This window comes from Oenanthe melanoleuca, chromosome 9 (assembly GCF_029582105.1).
Source record: "Oenanthe melanoleuca isolate GR-GAL-2019-014 chromosome 9, OMel1.0, whole genome shotgun sequence".
In the NCBI taxonomy this organism is placed as follows: Eukaryota; Metazoa; Chordata; class Aves; order Passeriformes; family Muscicapidae; genus Oenanthe; species Oenanthe melanoleuca.
The window spans coordinates 22,710,667-22,731,868 of record NC_079343.1 but is presented as its reverse complement, the minus strand read 5'-3'; positions in this window follow the sequence as shown (position 1 = coordinate 22,731,868).

Genomic DNA, 21,202 nt, shown 5'->3' with positions numbered 1-21,202 from the left:
AAACTGAATGGTGCTTGAGAGGAGCACGATGGCGGGGAAAGAAAAAGCTATCTCTTCACCAAGAGTTTCCATTTCTGAATGCTTTGCTTTGCCCTAAAAAAAAAAAAAAAAAAAAAAAAAAAAAAAAAAAAAAAAAAACCAAAAAAAAAACCCACAAAGGAAAGCAACTTGGCCAGGCCTGCCCACTCCCAGAGCACAGGAGCCCAAGTGCCAACAAACATCAAACTCCCTTTTCAAAACTGGCAGAAGTCCTCTGGTATGTGCTAACACTGCACATTGCCCTGCCTGCAAGGCTGGAAGGGTCCCATCCCCAGAGTGGCTGATTTCTATTGCATTTTCCTGAATTTTGAGGTTATTTGCACAGACAGGGCAGGGCTCTTGGGTGTCCATTACCAGTCTGCTTTTTCAAGAGGAAAAGCTTGAAGATGCTATCATGAATGGCATTTCCTGCTTCTCCTACAGTCCTTATTGACATAGCAAAAAGAAGAATTTTTTGTCAATGTTACCAAGATCTCTTATTTACCAAACTCTGTATCAGAACAGGACTTGGACATTTTTTGAAGAAAAAGAAGCATGTAGATGATAAAAATATGAATGTCAGGATCCTGCAAAATATTCCCTTGATGTCTTTTTAGCACAAGACATGGAAACAACTTTGAAAAAATTCAGGAAAATATTTGATATAATATAGATAATTTTTAATTAAGATCTTGCCTGTGGGCAGGCCCACAGCCCTGGCATCTCTTATCTGCCAGCACAAGGCACTCCCAGTACCCTGTACTCCTATGGAAGGAGCAAGTTCTGTGCATGCAGGGGTGGTTCCTTTTAGTTGCTTAACTGTTTCCTCCACAAAGACAGCTCCAAAGTGAGGTGATAAACTGCTGGAATTGGAGGAAGGTTTATTTTTCCATTTGGATGAAAAATATAGATCTCATTCTCTCCTCCTACCAAAGAGAAATGTTTCAACCAGACTGGATGAGTGGCTGTGCTTTCTATTGCTCTCATTTTTTAAATTATAATTTCCCTAATTTTGATCTCAATCTATCACTAAATACAAAAGAGCGGTCTGAAAGCTTCAAAAGAGAATGGTGTGATTTTTCCAGCAGTTTTTCTTATTGTCCCTGCCTTCCCACGCCAGCCCTGGCGCACAGGGGCAGGGGAGGAGAGTGCTTGGCACTCTGGAGGTTCTCACACCCCTCTCCTGTCTAGACCAGGGCTATGTCTGATTTTCTATCACCCCAAGGCTACAATTTCCAGTGAAGAAAGTATTAAATTCAAAACCATCTGCCCATCTCGGCTCCTTCCGAAAAGTCAAAACCCGTCAGAGGCCAAATTCCCACGTCTGGCATCAGGAAGGCTCCTGTCCCATCTGCAGCTACAGCATCATCACTGCCCAGCCCATGACGTTAGAGCTCTCACAGCGTGTCTGGGGCAGGGACAGACACCCGTGGAAAGCCAGGATTCCACAGGGGCACAGAGCAAAGAGTGGGTACAGCACGGAGCAAGGGTGCTGGGAGCTGGGCAGGATTTAACCCATTTAAATTTACTCCTTGTCGGACTCGTTCTGTTGTGCTCTGCCTTCTCCCTGCAGAGACCTTTGGCTCAAGCCTGCCTGCTGCTGCCTGGGCCAGGATCTCATTTGCAGCTTTAATCACGGGCAGCCCTCCCTGGGCCTCGGTGGCAAGCCGGGGTCAGCGCTGGGCTGCTGGGAGGGGAGAGGGAAAGGGCGAGTCGCTCAATCTGCTGCCTGCTGTCACTAGTGATTTATGGCCCGCTTCAAACACAGCCATTGATCTGTTCTGCTTTCCCCAGCACGCTTGTCAGCGTGTAATAAAGCCAATGGGAATTCCTGGGTGTTGAGTCAAAGTTAAGTATGCTCAGGTTTACTTATTTAAAAAAGCACACCTGAAGTCTCCCCATTTGGGAAACAGCTCAAGATTTACAATCCTGCAGAAATTTGCAAGGGTAAGAACAAGAAATACAACCCCAACCAGCCCTTCAGGCAGCTGGCCAATTAATCTTCCCTTTGCTGTCTGCTGCTTGTTCTCCTTTCTGCCTTCAGCAGTTTTGGAAGATCTAAGGCAGGCAGCAGCGGTGACTTCCTCACGCCTGGCCCGCAGTGAACCCCTGGGATCCGTCCTGGAGGTGAACCCAGCCCTTCCCTGGGCTGCATCTCCCAGAAGGGCTGCTCTGGAAATCACCTGCTGCTCTCAGTGCAGGGGAGCCCGAGGCTAGCCCAGGGACAGTGTGGGCTCAGCAAGGCAAGGGCTCTGAGCCACACGGGATCACCAGCTCAGCTCCCTGTTGCCTTGAGCTCAGAGCACCACTGACCTCAGCAGCTCTGGGGCTTGGAGCCTTTCTAAGAATGGTTCTGTCCTCACCTGGGATTGCTGCAAGCTGGGAGGAGGTGCAGGGGCAAGCCAGGTCAGGCAAAACATGACTGTGCCACTGGCACTGAGGATGGTGTGTGGTGAGGGATAGCACAAGGCACTGAGGTCTCCCCCCACTGCTCCCAGGTCACCTGAAGCCATGTGTGGGTTTGCATCTGGGCCATGCAGGATGAAGGAGAGCATGGACTGAACGACAAGAGAGGCACCTTGCCCAGAAGGCAGCCCAGATGTCACCAGGCAGTTCATAGAGTTCTGTCCTTGATCATAGCATCAGTGCCTTCTGACTTCCATCAAGAAGGAAACATTGCTCTATAGCATGAGCTGTACATTTAACACACTGAAAGAGTAACACTTTTGCCCAGTAAAATTATGTAAGGCATCTTATTCTCTTGCTTTGCTCTTGATTAAAAGCAAATAATAAAAAAATCCCTAATAAAACAAATCCACATTTTCTCATGCAACCTTTTAAAACAAAATAAATTGCATCTTGCATCAGAAATATGTCAACAAACTCCCAAAATTCTACTTCTCAATAGCAGTTTCCCAAAAAGCAGCATTTCCAATACATTCTTCTTTTTCTAATCAGAAACATTGACTGAGGAACCTAATAAGAAAGTAGTTGATAAGCTCCAGCAATTTTTATCCTTACGATATATTCACTTTCTCGGCAAAGAGAATTCTCATTAACAATTACCAGGCAGTAGAATAATGAGATTGCAGGAGCTGCTCCATGGATCTCATTAAAACTGCCAACCTAGGAGCACGTCATGCTCTATTTCAGAGCAGTCACAAATGCTCAGCTCCTCTGGAAAGGCAGGGGTGAACCATTTGCCACAGGTATCTAAAAAACATCACAGAATTCCCAATCAGTGGCCACTGAGAAGGTGTTGGCCCCAGTTCAATGGATTTTCAGTTTCAGCTACCGTACATGTCATAACAATCAAACTGTGTGAAATAGAGAGGAGCAGGTTCCTAAGAAATATTAACACCAAGTCTGATTGAGTAATGAAGGAAAATGCACACCTATGGGACTTTCCACAATTCTTATCAGGTCTCAAAAAAACCCCAAGGGACACACATCTTCCAGGCTCTTTTTTTTTTCTGGGATGAACTTCCCAGCACCCTGGGGAGGAGGGAGAGAAGCTGGAGGAATAAAAAATCCCTTTTGAATGAAAGGTTGAATTAAATGCCAATGAAATGTTGATATTTAAAACACCCACTCACATATGGACAGTCTGGGAAGGTCAGCCCACAGTGGCACTGGATTCCCAGCCCAGTGCATAGAAAAGCTTCAAATTTTCCCTATTTGAGCCCTATTTTCAAGAAACTCAGTCCTCGTTATTGTATCTTCCCATTTGAAGGTAGTCTGTGACATCCAAAGGGATGGGGAGAATTGGGAAGAGGTGAAATGAGGAAAAGAGGTGAAACCTAGGAAATGAGGTGATTTTGTGGCCAAAATCAAAACTGCTAGGACAGAAAAAGGGAGTTTTTGCTTTCTGTACTTCGGTTTTTATTTGCCCTCCCAAGTCACAGCAAAGCTGTCACTACAAGCACAGCAGAGACATCAAATGCCCCTGCACTGGGCGTGCCAGCATCTTTTGTATAGATTGCCACCACTAACTCCTTTGCCTTTCTAAGGGCAGATTTTGTGACTTCCTTGTCCAGAAGGCAAGTCCCAGGGTGCTAAAAGCAGCCAGCTTGTCCTGCTAGCAACACAGACACTGCCTCATCTCTGTAGCAGAGGGAAGCTTGTTCCCAACAGACCCTGCCTGGCTTAATCCCACTGTAGCAACCAGCTGGAGTCTGCATGTAAACAGCACACACATCCCAAAGCAGCTGGGCAGCTTGAGTAAGTGCTGGCATTCACAGCCGAGCCCTGGGAGCCCTGCTCAGGCACAAAAATTGTCTGCAGTACAATCCCTGCAGTATGGAGCTCTCAGCTTTGTGACTGAGCCCAGGAGTGGTTCCCTTAAAGAATCCCAGGTTAAACTGGTTGCAAGGAAAAGATTCTGCTGGTACACACCAACCCCTGACTTCAGTGCCAGCAATCTCCCAGCTGAGCAGAATTAGATCTAGAAGGATATGGCCTCACCTCAACAGGAAAAGGATTTCTGGAGATCTGAGGACATTGTTTTATAGTGGCTGAAAATCTGGCCTGAAATGTTTTGCAAAACATGGTGGAAAACTGCACAGACTGCTGCCAGGAGGGATGCTCATTTTGGGGCTTTAAAGGAAAGCTAGAGGCAGATTTGAACCTTTGACTATTCCAGAATCACACAGTAGAGACCCAGCAAGAGAAGTGCTGCATTTGAAAAAGGTTCATACAGTGCCAAACACTCCCTCACACTCATCCAGATAAAGTGAGAGGAGTTGCTCTTCCACCTCCCAGATCAAGCCTTGAACAAGGCAATTAATTTGAAAAGGGCAATTTGATTAGACTCAATTTTGCCTGGAGTTAAAAACACCCATTAACTAACATCAGCAAGTGAAAGGGTGCTCAGTTTCCCCTAGGCTTTCTGGCTGTGTCAGCTGGGAGTATACAAGGTAGTGGATTCATCAGAGCTAAAGGTGACAAGTTGGTGTTTAACACAAGACACTGTAAACCTGCTATTTTGTATTTTTCAAACTTCACATAGGAAGTAACCCCAAGATGCTCAGGTCTTGACAAGACTGACAGCAATAAGGGGTACATGGGGAAGTGACAGACAGCTGCCTGTGCTCCTGCCACCCTGAACACTGTCCCAGTGCAGGAGCTGCCACACCAAAAAAACCAGCACTAAATTCACCTCCAACAAACCAGAATAAAGCCATTAGAGGGAGCTGGGAGATACTGCCCTTGTGGGAGATACTCCCATGATCTGGTTACAACCAGATTGTCTCACTGGTTCAAATATCTAGAAATCTCACATCTCTACACTCAGGAATGACCTTACAGCCACAACTTCCTTTTAGCAGTTTAAATGTGGCTTGTTAAATTTATCTGAGCAGCAGATGAGAGCCCTTCCTGGAGGACCAGAGAGGCAGAGCTACAGAAACAGTGGGTGAGAAGCAGAGCCATCACTGCTCTGTGCTGTGTGCTGTCCATCCAGGGTGCTGGAAAGTGCTCTCTATGTTCTAGCTCAGTGGCTGTGCACATCCACCCACCCACACAGGCTCATTCACTGATCTGCAATATTTTCTAGGCACAATCTGGTGATGAACAGCCCACACTGACACAGCCTGAGGTACACTGCCACCAGGCACATGCTTGCACATTTAATCTGACAGCAGAGCCTCTTGAGACACCCAATTCAGAGCCAGTACCCCAATCACATGGATACCTTTGAGAGCATCTGTCAGTATTGCCATAAAATGGTATCTGCTGGTTCATGCAGCAATAGACTCGTTCAGCACTAAATAGTGCTGAATTTTGACTAACATTTTGACTAACTCTGAGCTCTTTGAGCCAAGGTTGCAGAGGACACCGTTAACCACGGTACACAGCACTACTGCATGCCCCTATTTGGCTCGAATTCATGGCAACCCACTTGGAAAAACTTGGAATATCTGCTTATTCTGCAAATTGTAACAATAGCCTTTGTGCCCTGCCTGTATGGTAGTGGAGCATGTTTAAGCCACTGACAATGCAGAGTTCCTTGAAGTTGCTAATGGGTTAAAGCTGGGACATCTGGTGAAACACTAGCCTCAGCTGTTCCTCAAGTGACATCTTCTTGGGTCAAATTTATCTCTTCTTGCCAGTCCATCTGCTCACAGCCTGTCAATGATAAACACTTGAGAGCCACAGAGCAAGCGAGGCAGCAGACAGCAGTGAAGGACAGCATCTTGGAGTCTAACTAGATAGTGATATGGGAGCAAAAATAGCCCCAGTGCTCTCCCCCTCCCAGTCATCTTCCTCCCGCTGCGCTCCAGGGTCAGGGTCAGGCCAGGGAAGCAGTGCGTGCCACGCTGAGTACAGAGCCCAGACCAGGCCACCCAAGGGCTAAGGAGAGGCTTGTTTGTTCCCTAAGGTAACAAGGAAAAAGCCAACAAGCACAACTCAACATGCTGCCGTACTTGTTCGTCCTTCCAGTGTCCCAGGGGAAAGGTTCACACCCGTGCTTCCAGCTGGTGAATGTTCATTTCCTTCTGCAAGGCACTCCAGAGCTTCCCAGGCTTTGCTGGCCACCCCTGGGCAGCCCTGCCCACATACCAGCCCAGAGCAATGCAGCAAGGAGGGTATGGAGGCTACCAGGGAAGGCACAGGGGAAATGTGCTCCTCAGCTGGTACATTCAAGGTCCATTGACTCCTTGCCCATGTCTCTAGGAAGGACACCTTTCTTCCAGAAGGCAATGACCCTCACTGAAGACATGATTATAACACACACACAGAGTGCTCTCCAAAGCACAAACTCAAGAGCCTCAGGTCACCCTGCAGCCTGTAAAACAACAAGGTGGAGATTGAACATGACTTCCCCCACTGCTCCAAGGGGATTACGTATCTGAAACAAGAATGATATAAAACCCATCTAAAGGGGGAAATACTGCAAGGATTATTGGAGGTTAACTCGTGTTTGTGTGTGTGTGTGTGTGTGTGTGTGTGTGTGTGTGAGCAGACAAGGAGTTACTTCACATTAAGGGTACTTTGGGAAAAAGATATTAGACTTTCCTTGGTATCAGCTGACCAGCAACGGCCTCTGAAGATGCATTAGCCCAATGGGTCTCAATTTGGTGAATAAATACTTTTGGTTTAAAATGGACAGACAGCACAAAGACCACAGTTTTGCCCCATGAGTGACAAGGGTACATTCACAGTTAAACAAGCACACTGTGCTCTTATGTCTTGCTACCACAGTGGTGATGTGCTGGAGCTAGTGAGGATCAGTTTCAAATTGGCCCTTTTCTATGCAATGAGAAACTTCTACCTTGAGTCACTGGGATTCTTTCACAGCAGTGTCATAACACTGCACTGTGCTATTGCAATGCACCTGCTCTTGGCCCCATGCTGCCCCAAACACTGCGAGGAAACATCATCACGACCCCCATGAAGCAACAAGGCTTCTTGGCATGCTACGAATACCCTCGAAGAGAAAAAGCTCTTTCACACTGCCAGCGCTATGCAACTGCTCTAATGAGGCACACGACTATCAGGAAAGCATTTGCCTTCTCCTTCAGAGAGCTCTGCCTGCCCCAATTAACGACATTACCACCGTAGCTGGGCGGCTGGCAGCCGCAGAGCCCACGGCTCCCCACGCGCCTGGTGCGTGGCTGCACGGCAGAGCAGGGCACAGCACCTCGGTGTGCGTCAGACCCCGCATTTCTCCATCCTGAAACTGATCCTGCCGCAGTGTGCTCGCTGCACGGCCAGGGCTTTAACCCGAGAGCGCAGCTGCATTTTCGAGTATCAGGTTATTACAGTGTTGTGGTGGGGATTTTGTTCAAGGGAGGATGGCTCCACTCTGACCTTTGGCTCCAGAGGCACGCTTTAAAATTAAAACCTTTCTTCTTCTCTGGCCCACCACCGATTTATCTCCGTCCATACAGGCAGTGTGATTCTAAACACCATGCATTCTCATCTGGTAGCGTGCATGGAACTTTGTGCATGCCAGCAAAGGCCAAGGGAAGAACAATATGTACTCTGTGGTTTTAACCCAAGAAGTCTTCTATAGATGTGTTACTCCACAAAAGGGAGAACGATCTTGGTATTGACCATCTGAGCTTGGAGTTAGAGCCACAGACTAAGAAATTACATTAAACAACAGTAGAGCCAAGCCAAAAGGCTCCTTTGGGAGCCTGGACTCTGGTGAAGAGGGAGCAATGAGGATGGTGGTCAGGAAGGCAGCAGCAGCACTGGGATCCCTGCTCTGCTTCTGCTGCCACATGTTCCTCATCCATCATGGCAAGTCCTCTCCCTGCCACGAGTTTGCCTCTGCTCCTCTCTGCCCCGTGCAGCGGGCAGCCTGGAGGCACTGTGTGTCCACGGGGTGTGCGCAGCTCTGACCATGCCTGCTGAGCATCCCCGGCACGGCCGGACCCGCTCCGACAAACGAGCCTTCCCTATGCTTTTAATCGTGCTACCCTCTAGTGGCCAGCGCCAGCCCCTGGGAGCCCGGATCTCCGCTCCTGGCGCAGGAGAGCCCTTGGACCACAAACCCTCAAGACCAGAAGCGAAATTGGAGCTGTGCAAGAATGACTTGCACGTTTGAAAGGAGGCAGAGACCTGGCAAGGTCGAATGCCACCCCAGGCTCCACCACCCCAGCTCTGCTTTGGTCTTAGGAAGGGAAAGATCTCCCTGCTCAGGCTGAGAGGTCTTGACCAGAACAGGGTGAACCGTGCCTGCAACACGGAAAGCATCACCAAGTTATCACTCTTGGCAGGCTCTCCCAGAGAACATGCTTCCTCCCTGCTCCCTGCTTTCTCACACCAGGAGCTCCAGCAGCTTGGATGGCAGCAGCAGCACTCAACACGTCAATAAAAACAGGTTAGAATTCAAGGAACGTCCTTGCAATTACCGGGATAATTGCTACATTTCAGAACCAAGCATTACTTAATGGCGCTCAATTATCTTGTGGCAGGGCCTGCAATGGCGGCAGCTAATTGCTTAACTAAAGACTTTCTTCTTTCCACCCGGTGTCAACACCATGCACGCAGTCAGGCCATTGGTGTAGGGAGCAGAGGAGATGCCTCTTGTGAGAAGAGGGGGTCAGTGGCAGCCACAGCCATGTTCCTAAACTCAGAGGACAGGTGTCTGCCTCAGACTTTATGAGGATGTGAAGAAGAACCTCAAAAGCCCAGGAGGGAACAAGGATACAGGCTTTTTCTTCCTGTCTCTGAACAAAGACCTCAAATGACTACACAGTGTGACTAGTGCCCCTCTTACAAGCCTATAGGTCCCCCAGGCTCAAATGCATGTCAGCAGCCTTTTCACAGTTTATCAGTCTGCAGAGTTCACAGATACTAACAAAAGAAAAAAATAAACAACTGCCTCAAAGCTAACAGAAGACTTCCCTTTGGTTACTTCATGCTTGTTGAAGAACTGCTAGTTGTTCACCTCTTCACTGAGCATCTCTCTCATATGATAGAAAAGCAAAGGGAAAATAGGTGCACTTTCCTCATTATTTGTCACTTCATCACTTCTTCACAATTCTCTACTGTATTAAGATCTCTCATAAGCAAAGCCTTTCACTTTGCTTTGACAAAGAACTAGTCCTTGTCCCTGAAGTTCCTGTCCCTCCTCCCTGGCTTCTTCAGCCTCTCCTCTATATGAGGTGGAGACACAAGACCCCAGATCAGGCCATGACCCTCCTGTAAACATCAGGTCTGGTTTCTATCCCTCACTGGTCTAGTTTGGTTTGTTCCTCTGCCCAGACAGGGCTCACCACAGAGCCAGCCCCAGGCCTTGTGTCCTGAGCATTGGCTACCCTGGATCCAAGGGCTGTGCCTGGTCAGCTCTGCTCATCCTTTCCATACTCACATTTCTCAGACACAAATTCCCAGGGCCATTTTGCTGTTCAGTCACCAGCTCAACTCCCTCCCTTTGAAGCCTCTCCTTGCTACTCTTAAAGGACATTTTTTTCTGCCATCCATCACAGTTTCCACAAAAGCAGTAAACAAACTAGGGTTGACTGTCCAGCTCAGAGCCCCCCTTGGGGGCCTTCAGTTTGATGTAAAACTATCTGTTCTCAGCCTGGTTTTGTGTGTTTGTCTGTTTCACTCATAGCACAGTTTACTCTTGTCCTTTAAGTTACTGAGCAGTCCTGTGAAGATTTGAGACAAAGGCTTCAGGGCCCCAAATTTTATGTTTCAAATCTCCATTTTCCTCTTTGCTACATTAAGAGCTTTCAGAGGCTAAAGGACATGATCTCCAGAACACATTAGTTTTCCCTCATTTCTCCCCATTGTTTATGTGGGGTACTAAGACCTTGTAGACTCAAACTGGTCACTTAAATGAATCATAACCCAGCAAGGGAATAGTTAACACTCCCTAGAAGTGAGGCAGTTTCACAGCACACAGTGCAGTTTGCTAGCAAGGCACCTTCTCCATTTTCACACGCGCACATGGGCTAATTGTTTCACAGGAGTAACCTCACCTGCAATTAGCCACTGCTCTAAGTCTTTGATCTCTAGAACTCTCCAGAGGACAGCAAGATTCCCACATGAAAGTGTTTTATTATTTTATCCCACATTTGGGAATGACCCTATGCTCCTGGGTTTATTAAAAAAAAGTCCTTACCTGATCTCAGCGATTCCCATTGAGCTGAGCAAGGCTGTGGCAAGAGGAAAAGCTCCCTTTGGGGGATGGTTCTTCCAGGTGTTAAGGGTGAGTACAGCCCCCACCTGATGGCCTCCACCTGCTCTCTGAGCAGACTGCTGCTCTGCCAGCACCAAACCCATCCCAGAGATGGACTTTTTGGGGGACATGTCTTGTCTTGCTGATTTGCTTCCTAGGGTGAATTTATTTCTTGGAGCTATTGTCCAATTCAGAGTTAAGGATCAGCACACGTTGTTCCTTTCCAGGGAGCTTACCTTAGCCAGAGGATAGGAGACATCTACATCTGATCTGTAGCACCAGCTCAGGCCAGAGGGTGCACACAGCTCCTCAAGAGCCAGCTGCCAGATTTTGCCTGGCTGTTTTTCTAAGGAAAGGGATGGGGCAGAGCAGGTAGCTCAGAGGCCCAAGCCATAGGTCTGGTCCCAAAGAAAACAAAACGTCAGGGCCTCAAGGCTCTTAATTAACTCTATTAGAGTGATAATCATGGCCTGCCCAACCCCAGGGGAATGGAAAAAACCCTCCAGTGTGAGATGCATATAAAGGTATTGGACTGAAACATGAATATTTTCACCCACTGTCAGCGGTTAGAAAGCAGTGGGGGGTGGGAGGAGGGTGAAAAGAAAAGATCCTCAGCTCAAGGAGATTCTGGTTTAGCACCAACATGTAGGAAACAACCTAGAAGTAAAGGAGATTTCTGTGAAATATATTTGCTTTTCACAGGGCTGCTTTCGAAACATCTGAAAATTTTAGATTATATTCTTTGCAGTTCATTAGTGCACAGTAAAATATTCCCCTCACCACTTCCTTTTTGTTTTGTTTTTTTTTTTTTCTTTAACTAGATGTGGCTTAAAAATAAATCTCTCACATAGCCTTGCAAAAGAGCAGATAGGACAGTAATTTAAGAGGGCCAGCACTGCTTCCATGCCTCTGTGCAAGAGCTGGACTCCAGTGTTGAGGCTCTTTTCATCTCACAGGGATGTGCTTCCAGAAACTGGATCAAGGGAGCAGGAGAGGTGCCTGGTTCCCACAGCTGCCAGAGCCCAGTCAGTGGCTGGTACTGCAGCTCCATAGAAGCATTGAGTGTCCTGCTGTGGAAAGGGCTCAGGAGGATCATGGAAGTCCATTTCTTGGCCCTGGACAGGATGGCCCCAAGTTATGACACTTGGGAGCTTCCTTCTCCCTCTTTGGATATAAAGAGACCTTACAGGAGCCAGGGCAAAGCCTCCCCTCCTGAGTGTGGAGAGAGCCCTCCAGGGCTGCTGTGAAAGGACACAACATCTGGCAGGAGCTACTCTTGTCACTCAAACTGTGTGGGTTTGGAGTTTCAGATGTAGCACCAGGAAGAGGCAAAATTAGAGCACCCCAGAAGCTGCCTTAAATTATGAAATCAGCTTAATTTGTCTGCTGCCTTTGGAAGGAAAGCTTCAAACCACTTTTTTCATCTGAGCCTGCAGGCAGGAGATGCTGACCCCAGCCAGTCAGTGGGATCAGCACAGGTTTTTCCCCTGCTTTATGCAGGAGAAGCATCTTACTGTCACAGCCTGGACCCTCTGTCACGTTTCCAGAACTGGCATGTTAAGGGGAAAGGAAGGATAGGGTAAGTAACATGAATTTCCCAATTAGAAATCACTGAGTACTGACACTCAGACTTTATTGTCATCTTTAAACCCAAAAAGCCTCTGGGATATGAGCCCTTCTGCACTGGTGTTACTGCATCTCACTGAGGGCAGACCTTGTCAGCCATTTCATCATCTCCTTTTGTCTCACAGGCCCCTGACCTTCCCAGGTGAGTGGAAGAAGTCAGAAAATCAGGGTCTGTGGTGCCCAGGTACCTGCGGGTAGCGTTCAATAACAGGGGCTACGAGCACAGGGCTGCTCCTGCTCTGACCCTCCTGCCAGAAGACTGTCAGGCAGCTGCACTGTCTAAACCCTACCCTGCTTAGCAGAGGACAGTGCCTGCCTTTTTTCCCCCTCCTCCTCCACTTGGAGCTCTTATTTCTCACCTCCCACTGCAGCACTTATCAGAGAGTGAATCCTTCACCTCTAGCGTCCCTTTCCTCAGACTGGAAAATCACTGATGATGGGGGTGGAGGTGGCAGCTTGTTCTCAGCTCATTAATCTATCACAAACCTCTGCAGCAGGCTAGCTGCCTCCAGCCCTGATTCATTTTCAAGCACAAAGGATGTTTTTGTTTGATTGGATATGCTGGATAAATTATTCCAAGCTGTGAATTTCATTTCATCACTAATCACAGACACGGGTTGAAATCCTGTGCATTAAGTCAACAAGTGAACTTCCATTGACCTCCGTGTCAAGGCTGGACACTGGTCACCCTGAAACAAATAATAATGCAAATTAGATCAAAGATATCCACAGGAATGGGATATGCACGAAGAGATCATTCACATCATCCTTATCTTTAATCCTGGTCTGTGGATTCAATATGAAGGGGATATTTGCTTTCCTGTATCTCTTGTAGCTGTGAAACAGAAACACATCATTAAGGATCCTCACAGTCCCAGCTCAGATAAATCCCAGAGTCTTCTAACCCAGCCCCAAGATGCTCTTATAACATCAGTCAGACCTTTCAGCTTTGCTTTGATATCCCTATGGATAAAAGATTCTTCTCTTCTGGGCATAGAGAAATCTCTGCCTACCTCCAGCAGAAAGCTGTCCCATGGGGCTCTCACCATCCCTGGAAGTGTCACTGCAGGGCTTAGAGCTGGTGGCACATCTTCAGCACTGTTCATTTTCCAGCAGAGGAGATGACTCAGACTCCCTTTCTAAGGACATAAAGGGCCCCCACTCCAAAACTGGTAAATGAGTCAAGTGGTCAACGTGGAGCTCCTCCCAGGAATCAGGAGAAGCAAAAAAAATCCCATTTAATTTCTTATTCTTTTTTCTTAAATGCTAGTGATTGTGCAGTAGGGTCTGAATATGTATGCCTGTCTCCTTTTTCACAAAGACCCCAAACTCCAAAGTCAGACCAGGGAAATCAGTTACAGATTTCAGGAAGTTTCTCTCAGCACCTCTAGAGTGCCCAGTCAGGCTGCAGTGAGAGTTGTTCAGTCCTGCATGAAATCAGCTGTCAGTTCTCAGCCCAGCCCTGTAGTACAGCATCCTCTTTGAACAAAGCCCCTGTATCACATTTAACATCACAGAGGAGAGACAGGGGGAGGAAGGAAAGAGAGCTACACAGGTGACAGGGGGAATAGAGAAGAGAGCAGGACACACAGTCATGGTCTGTGCTTGTTATAGTGCAGCAATGCATATCTGCATTCCCAGCTTGTGGTCTGTGCTCTGGAGCTGCTGAAGGTCTGATGGCTTCTGCCACTGCTGTGCCATGGTGAGATTCCTTGTCTGGGCATGGCAGGGCCAGGAGGAAACTTTTAGGGGAAATCTGCTCAGCATTGACTGTGCTCAGCACAGGGCAGTGTGGGCACTGCCTCCCTGACTGAATGATGGATGGATGGCCTCAGCACTGCAGCCTCCACAAAAATGCACTTGCCTGAATCTCTCCATGGCACCTCACTGGCCTCCAGAGCTAATTCCTGAAATTAGGCACTAGGGCAGAGGTTTTTGGTTTCCAAACCAGACAATGTGCTGGAGAGTGGCCAGAGGCTGTGGGTACACTGAGCAAGGGTGGGGTGATTTGGGGGGAAGCTTTCTGCCTACAGGGAGAGCAGGATGCGTGAGAGCAGCTCTACAGCTCTCAGCTGGAGCAAAAATTACCGGCAGATTATCATCTTGATAGCAAGATTTAGTGCAAGGAGAGCCAGGCCAGGTGAGTCACCCTGCTGCTGCTGCCAGTGTTGGGGCTGCTGATGGCTGTGATAACCCAGTGAGCACAGAGTGGGGACCAGCAGGGAGATTGCCAGCTTAGTTATGGAGCTGGGCACTCTGGAATGTCAGCAGCTGCTGCCTGTGCCCCTCTGCAGCAGCAGACACCGAGAGGACAGGGCACAGGGCCCAAGACATGCCAGCTTTAGCCACTTGTTACTCGGGTGGGCACACCCTGAGCACAGTGCAGACAGTCCCACCCCCGGAACTGGGGGCTGAGGCAGATTTTGGTCCCACAAGCTCCTCCTCTGGGGTGCACATGAGGAGCTGAACAGCTCCCAACCCCAACAGGGCAACAGCTGAACCTGGCTCACTGAGCCATGGTCGAGCTCCAGGGACTAAAAGCTGTGGCAAGCCCAGACCAAAGATCATAAAGAACTAAAGCAGAAGGGAATAAATCCCCCAAAACAAGAAACAGCCTCTCTGGTTGTTTTCAAGAACACCAGGCCCTGGTGAGACAGGAAGGTCTGAGCTCTGCTGTCTTCAGTTCAGTCATTTGCCACAGCAGATGAATGAGCTCAGGTACTTGAGCTTTGCTCCAGAGTTTGCACACCCATTCCAGCAGATAGTGTCACATCAGGTACAGTTTTGACACCGTGGTCTCTTACCCTCAGTGCTGGTCTAAATAGAGCTGGGATGGGCTCCCAAACAGTCCTGCTCTGTTAATCAGGGATCACATCACACCAGAGGGTGTGGAGAGGCCCTTGACACCAAAATGTTTTGACAATCAAACATCCCCAAGCAACTCTAGGCATCGAGCGCAGCTGATGCACGGGTGGCCAAAGCAGCTTTGAGCTGTCCAGAGCTACACAGACACATAACAGAGAGCTCAGCAAATCCTCCCTGAGAAGTGGTGTGAACTCTTGTTACTGCTGCACACAAAGCCAGCTGTCCTCTCTGCACAGCCAGTGCTGGTGAGTCTGATGGGAGCCCCAGTCCGTGCAAGCTGAGATTCTGGTGCACGCTGGTGTTGCTGGTTTTCAGGAGCCACATGCACCCCACAGAGCACAGGAAAGCCATCAGCCTCCACATGGGCACCCACCAGCCCATCCCACAGAAGAGAAACAGAGAAACAGATGGTGCTGAGCATGAGGCTCCACAGACTCACCCCTGTAACCAGCAAGGGATGGTGAGCTCAGGCTCCCTGGCTGACACCACTGCAACTCCTGCTTGAGAGCAGGGATAGTGGCTGGCCCTGCTTTGCACTGGGGGTGTCTCTCTCTCCCATGGATGCACTGTGAGCCCAAACACATCATCCTCTTGCTGGGGCTCCCATCTTCCCTTTGCTCCACGTGGAAGTGGTGACTGGATGTGTTGAGGTGCTACTTGGCCTGAAAAATCTTAAAATGTTGCAATCTGTTGCTCGGGGGCTGCAGCTGGAATAGATTAGATTACACTGGGCTAACCAGAGAGATTTTTGCTGGGTTTCTCCAGCACCAAGCTAACCACAAATCATGAAGCAGCAAGAAGACCTGAAAAAATGTTCACATCTGAAATGCTTTCTCACAGAGCAAGTCCAATTAACAAAAAGTCCCATGAGGTCAAAAGAGAAATGAAAAGTAATCATTGGGCCAGAGGTTGTACAGTGCACTGAGTACTGAAATTACTCACCCTGCTGCAGTCCAGATACAAGATTTCCTGTTTGCTTTGCCCTAATTTTGGGGTGTTTTACAGTGATTGGAATGATAAACTTCTACTGGTGGCAATGGAGGTGGGGTAATTTCATGAGTTAACTGTGACAGAACAATGTGAGAAACATTATGGTCTTATCTTGGTTTAAATTTGAAGACAAAAGTACACCTCAGTCCTTACTGAAATAGCTTATTCAGCTCAAGAACATATTTTGCATCCCTATTTCCCCTGCTGCCCAGTGGAATATGATGCCATGCACTCTGCCTGTCGTAGCTCAGATCCTGTCTTACATTTCTGTAATGCCTTGCATGCTGGAGAGTCCTGGCATGCTTCACAAACTGCTGTGTGCACGGCAGAATCAGACATGCAGCCATTCTGGGGTGGAAGGCAGCAATGGAGAACAAGGCTCTGTCCTGGAAGAGATGCTCGTGCATAGCATGTCATTAACATCAATCTCTGAGCACCCAGCAGCCTCCTGGCTACAAGTTTAGCTGCATCTCAAGGACTGGAAATTTTACTGCTGGATGTGAACCTGTAGTTTCAGGCAATCTATTTCTGCCTAACCTGCCAGGCTGTCAGTAGCTGTTCTCATCACTTACATACACTATGGAACAATAATAGATAAATATCAATGTAGGTGTCAGCCCCCTGTACCTTCTGGAACAGGTTATGTCTTCTCAAAAGATGCTTTTGAGGAAGGAACCAACACCAAGTGGAAAAGGAGTCAAGTTGCCAGAAAAGAGTCATCTTCTCTCTCCCACCTCTTATCATCTGCATGTCTCTCCTATCCCTGCCCTGCAATGCAAGGAGGAGGCACATCCTGGTGGCTGGGGGGCAAAGGTGGAGAAGGAGGAAGGGCATGGCTTGGGCTGTGGCTCCCAATGAGCTGCATCAGCTGCACTAGAGACTGAGGAGTGCATGGCAGTAAAGTTGTGACATAGGTTCTGTTGTCCCCATGCCTCCTGCAGCCCTCAAGGTCCTGCACATCCCTCCCTGGTTGAAGAGAGAGCTGTGTGACAACACAGCTGACTATCAAAGTGAGGGTTTGGTGCCTGGAGCTGGCATGTCCCCACTGAACACACCCCTTAATTCAGGCTCCCAGTCCTACTCCAAATCAATCAAATGCCAGATTCCAGGCATCCTCCAGCTTCTGTGACACCTACCTGGAGTCATTTGCCATAGCCTACCTACTCATCTCTGTCCTCTTTCCCAAAAGTCTGGAGGCCAAAACCATCCTGGTGGCTAGAGAGATGTTCCAGCAAGGTTCTTGTTGGGGTACCTGCTTGTTGCCTCCCAGAACTTGGGAAGGCACCTGTGAAAAGGCAGGTGATGCTTAGCAGATTGGAAGTTGACCATGGGCACCTGAGACCACAGTGCTGCTACCAGCTTCTTCCTCAACTGGGTATTGGTTTACTTGTTTTGATTTTAAACAGGCCTAAAAACTGGCTACTCTTAGGGAAGGAGAAAGACAGGAAGAAAATTTTTTTCTCCATGCCTGCCTTTTTTAACATCATCCTATGCTACATGAGGATGTAGTCCTTTCTTCCTGCACACTGAGGAGGTGCAGAGGAAATTGCAGTGGCCCTGAGCACTGCCTGAGGCTCTGGCTGGCAGCTGAAGAATTGTTTTGCAGCCACACAGCCAAGTGCTGTGGTGTGTGTCCTGAATCACAGCTGCCAGCAGGAGTGAACACCTGGGCTTGCAGGGAATGCTGCCTTCAGCTGCACCCAGCTCCTCGTGCTCAGGAAACCACAGCCCTGGGTATGGTGTACTGAAACTCGGGTGAGCATCTTTAAGCAGACTACAGCTAATTTTTAGAAGGCATTTCCATTTTGGTGAGGTAGAGATTTCAGAGTGATTTGCTATAAAACGGTATCTAACATACTGAAAAAATCAATTTGTGGCCATGAGGACACAACAGCCTCCCAAAGCAATCAGCTGAATATTCTGCATGCAGGGCTGCAGGGTGTTGGGTACCCTGCTAGCTGGAGTTTGCTGGGATGTTAGCCGAATTTCCTAAGCACTGATGTAGGAATGAGAGGCCACTGGCAAGCCCATGTACCAGCCTGTCTCTACGAGGTGCTGTGGCTGAACAGCACTGAGGCTTCACCTCCAAAGCCAGTGTCTGGATAAGGAGCTTGAAATCAGCAAACAGAGGAAAACCAAACTCGTTCCAGGCTCTGCCTTTCCTTGCCACCATGCACCATCCCAGATGCTTCGTGTTCCTCAACAGTATCTTCCACCTTGAGACGCTTGAGAGAGCATTTCCCTTCATTTCAAAAAGCAGCAGGTAGGGTAGAGAGAAAACAAAGCACTGATATCTCAGAGCCACATCTCTGCCTTGTGTATTTCTGTGCAGTGCCAAAAACCATTGGGGTGGGATAGGTTCTATCTCCAGCCCTGACTATTCTCCCTGACCACGGGCAAACACAGCTCTGGTTTGGGCCAGGATCTTGTACCAGCCTCCAACGTCATTTGTTCCATCACCTGGACCTGTTGTTTTCAAATGTGCAAGGAGCCAAGGGATATATTTGTTGATGGTATGTATGTTGGTTACTACCAGGATTGCAGTTTTAAGGATTTTCCACATATCGTGTGTCCTGTGTCTGTCCACGTTGCAGTGCAGTGACCCAGACACAACACTGACAGCTGCAGGGTAAATAAATAAAAACAGAGTATTTTGATCTTGGAAGGGGAGGTGGTTTGGAGGGGAAGGGGGGGCCAGGGTGTCAGCAGCCAGAACAGGGTGGCCACAGCTGTGATGGGAACAGATGCGGCACAGGGAGCGGGAGCAGGGAATAAAGTTCTGCAAATGCAAGCAATGCTGGAGAGTCTTGGAGAATGGCACACATATTTGGGACAGGTGGGAAGTGTTTACATTGAAATAAGAAGGATGATGGCCTGACAGAATGCTGGTCATGTTACCTGTGACCCAAACTGACCGGCCACAGCTCTCTTGGGCCCAGAACATCTGAGACCACCATTGCTTTGTCACAGCAGGGCTGAATTCATGTAGGGTCCTATGCAGTGGTAGGGCTGCTGCTGCTTGGAGGTGTTTTGTCTCTCTCACAAGCAACCTGATGTTGCCTCTAAACCAGCCTTTATCCCAGTCTAGCTTGTGGTGGGTCTCTGTAGGATCCTATCCTGTGCAAGCCTTGAACCAGGCAGGTACAAGGCACTATTGAGACCTGAGCCAGTCAACCTACCAGTGTGGTCTCCAGCACAGCTGGAGCACAGCTGGCAGTGCCCAAGGACACATATCTGACTCACCCCAAATAGCAACTCTGCCATGGCTGGGTCCCAAGCTGGTTACATTGCTTTATTGGCTTTGGTGCTTGGTTTTTGTTTTGGTTGTTTTGTTTGTGTTATTTTGGTTGGTTTCTTTTAACAAGCCTAGCAAAGTTGTTTCTCAACCGATGTTCAAATGATGAAACAACTAGAGTTGCACACCTTTCAAATTCTCAGAAGCAGCCCAGCTGCCAGGAGGAGCTCAGTAGGCTCTTGCAAAGCAGGGAACCTGCTGCTGTCTGCTGCCTCACTGGAGGCACAAAGCAGTTTTGGGTACAAAGAGTTGTGCTGTGTGGTCTCTGCTGATGGTCATTCAAGACAGGAGGTTGTGGGTCTTACTGCAGAGGATCTTTGCAATGCTTCACTGAATTCCCTCCATCCAAAGCACTCATCACAACAAGTGTTGTTAACAAAATCCTTCTTCTGGCCCTTTATACCCTTTCCACAAAACATTAAGGGCTGGGTTTTTCAAGAACCCTAGAGACACATGTGTCCCCATTTAAGATTAGTGAAGGGCTGGGAACCCATCTCCCTAAGGTGCTCTGGAAACCCCAGCTAAAGGGGTTTAGCTGAGCCCAGCAAAGGCAAACCACTTAGCTCTGTCACACCTGCATTGCTCAAGGGTGGCAAGGAGACTTTTCTGTGGTGCACTGAAGAATAGAGAGCAGAGGATCCATCCAGTCTGCCTCCAAGCTTCCCTTTTGCTCCTGGCTGCTTGCTGACTCGTGTGACCCATGGGAGAAGAAATCCTTCTGACTGCAGCTGTGCCACAGGAGGATGCTTAAAAGACACTTGCAAGAAGGTTTGAGCATTTCTAATCAAGCTGGAGAAAGGCTCAGAAACACAGTCATGTTGAGAGACATTCCCTGCATTTATTCACACCCTAGCCCCTGGATAAAAATGGCTTTGTATGTTAAGTTTAGGACCACAGAAAGCGCAGTGGATAGCAAGGGATTATCACAAAAGGGCAGCAAGGCTGTCAAAAAGAGCCTGAGGGACATTTTGTACGATTTCCATGAAGAGAATAATTAATTCAAACTGTATACAGACAGCTCTGGGAGTGTCCACTCTGGAGATGTTCAAAGAGTCCTTTGCTGCTTTGGGCTCTCTTTAAATCAAGTGTCCTAAAAAACACTTCAGCTATACCTTTTTTTTCAGTCATACAGAATGCTTGAATACCAAGGGATCAGGGAAAACTTTGTTATTAAAGAGCTGCAAGACTTTAACAAGGTACATAGTCATTAGAAAGTTGTTGAGTCATGAAAATGCTCTCAATAATTTGAAATTAATATTTAGTGTGTGCTGTACCATAAAAATGCTTAGATGTCGTGGCCATGGATACTAAAGAAAAGCCTTAAGGCCATGACTACACGAGCAAGTTACCACAAGGTGAGCAAGGGTGTAATTTTAGAGCACACCACGTACAATAAGGTAACTTCCCTTTTTCCAGCTCTTGTCCTGGGACCAGGGAAGGTGGTTAAGTCCTTGCTGAACATGGCACAGGTTGCCTTTTGATGGCTGCTGGCTGAGGGCATGTGTGTGGCTGGGTACAGCAGGACAGGTAAGGTGCAGTAATCTGTGCAATAACTGATCTTATCTTCGAGTAACTTTGCTCTCCAGCACACATGCAAGGATGGATGGACTGTGTAGCAGCCAATGCCACAGAAATGGACATAGTCAGATAATTTAGAAGGTAAATAGAAAGGGCTGGATCTTAATGTGAAGATTCTGTTTCATAAGAACAGATATATATATATATATATATATGTATATATCTATATCTACATATCTATATATATAGAT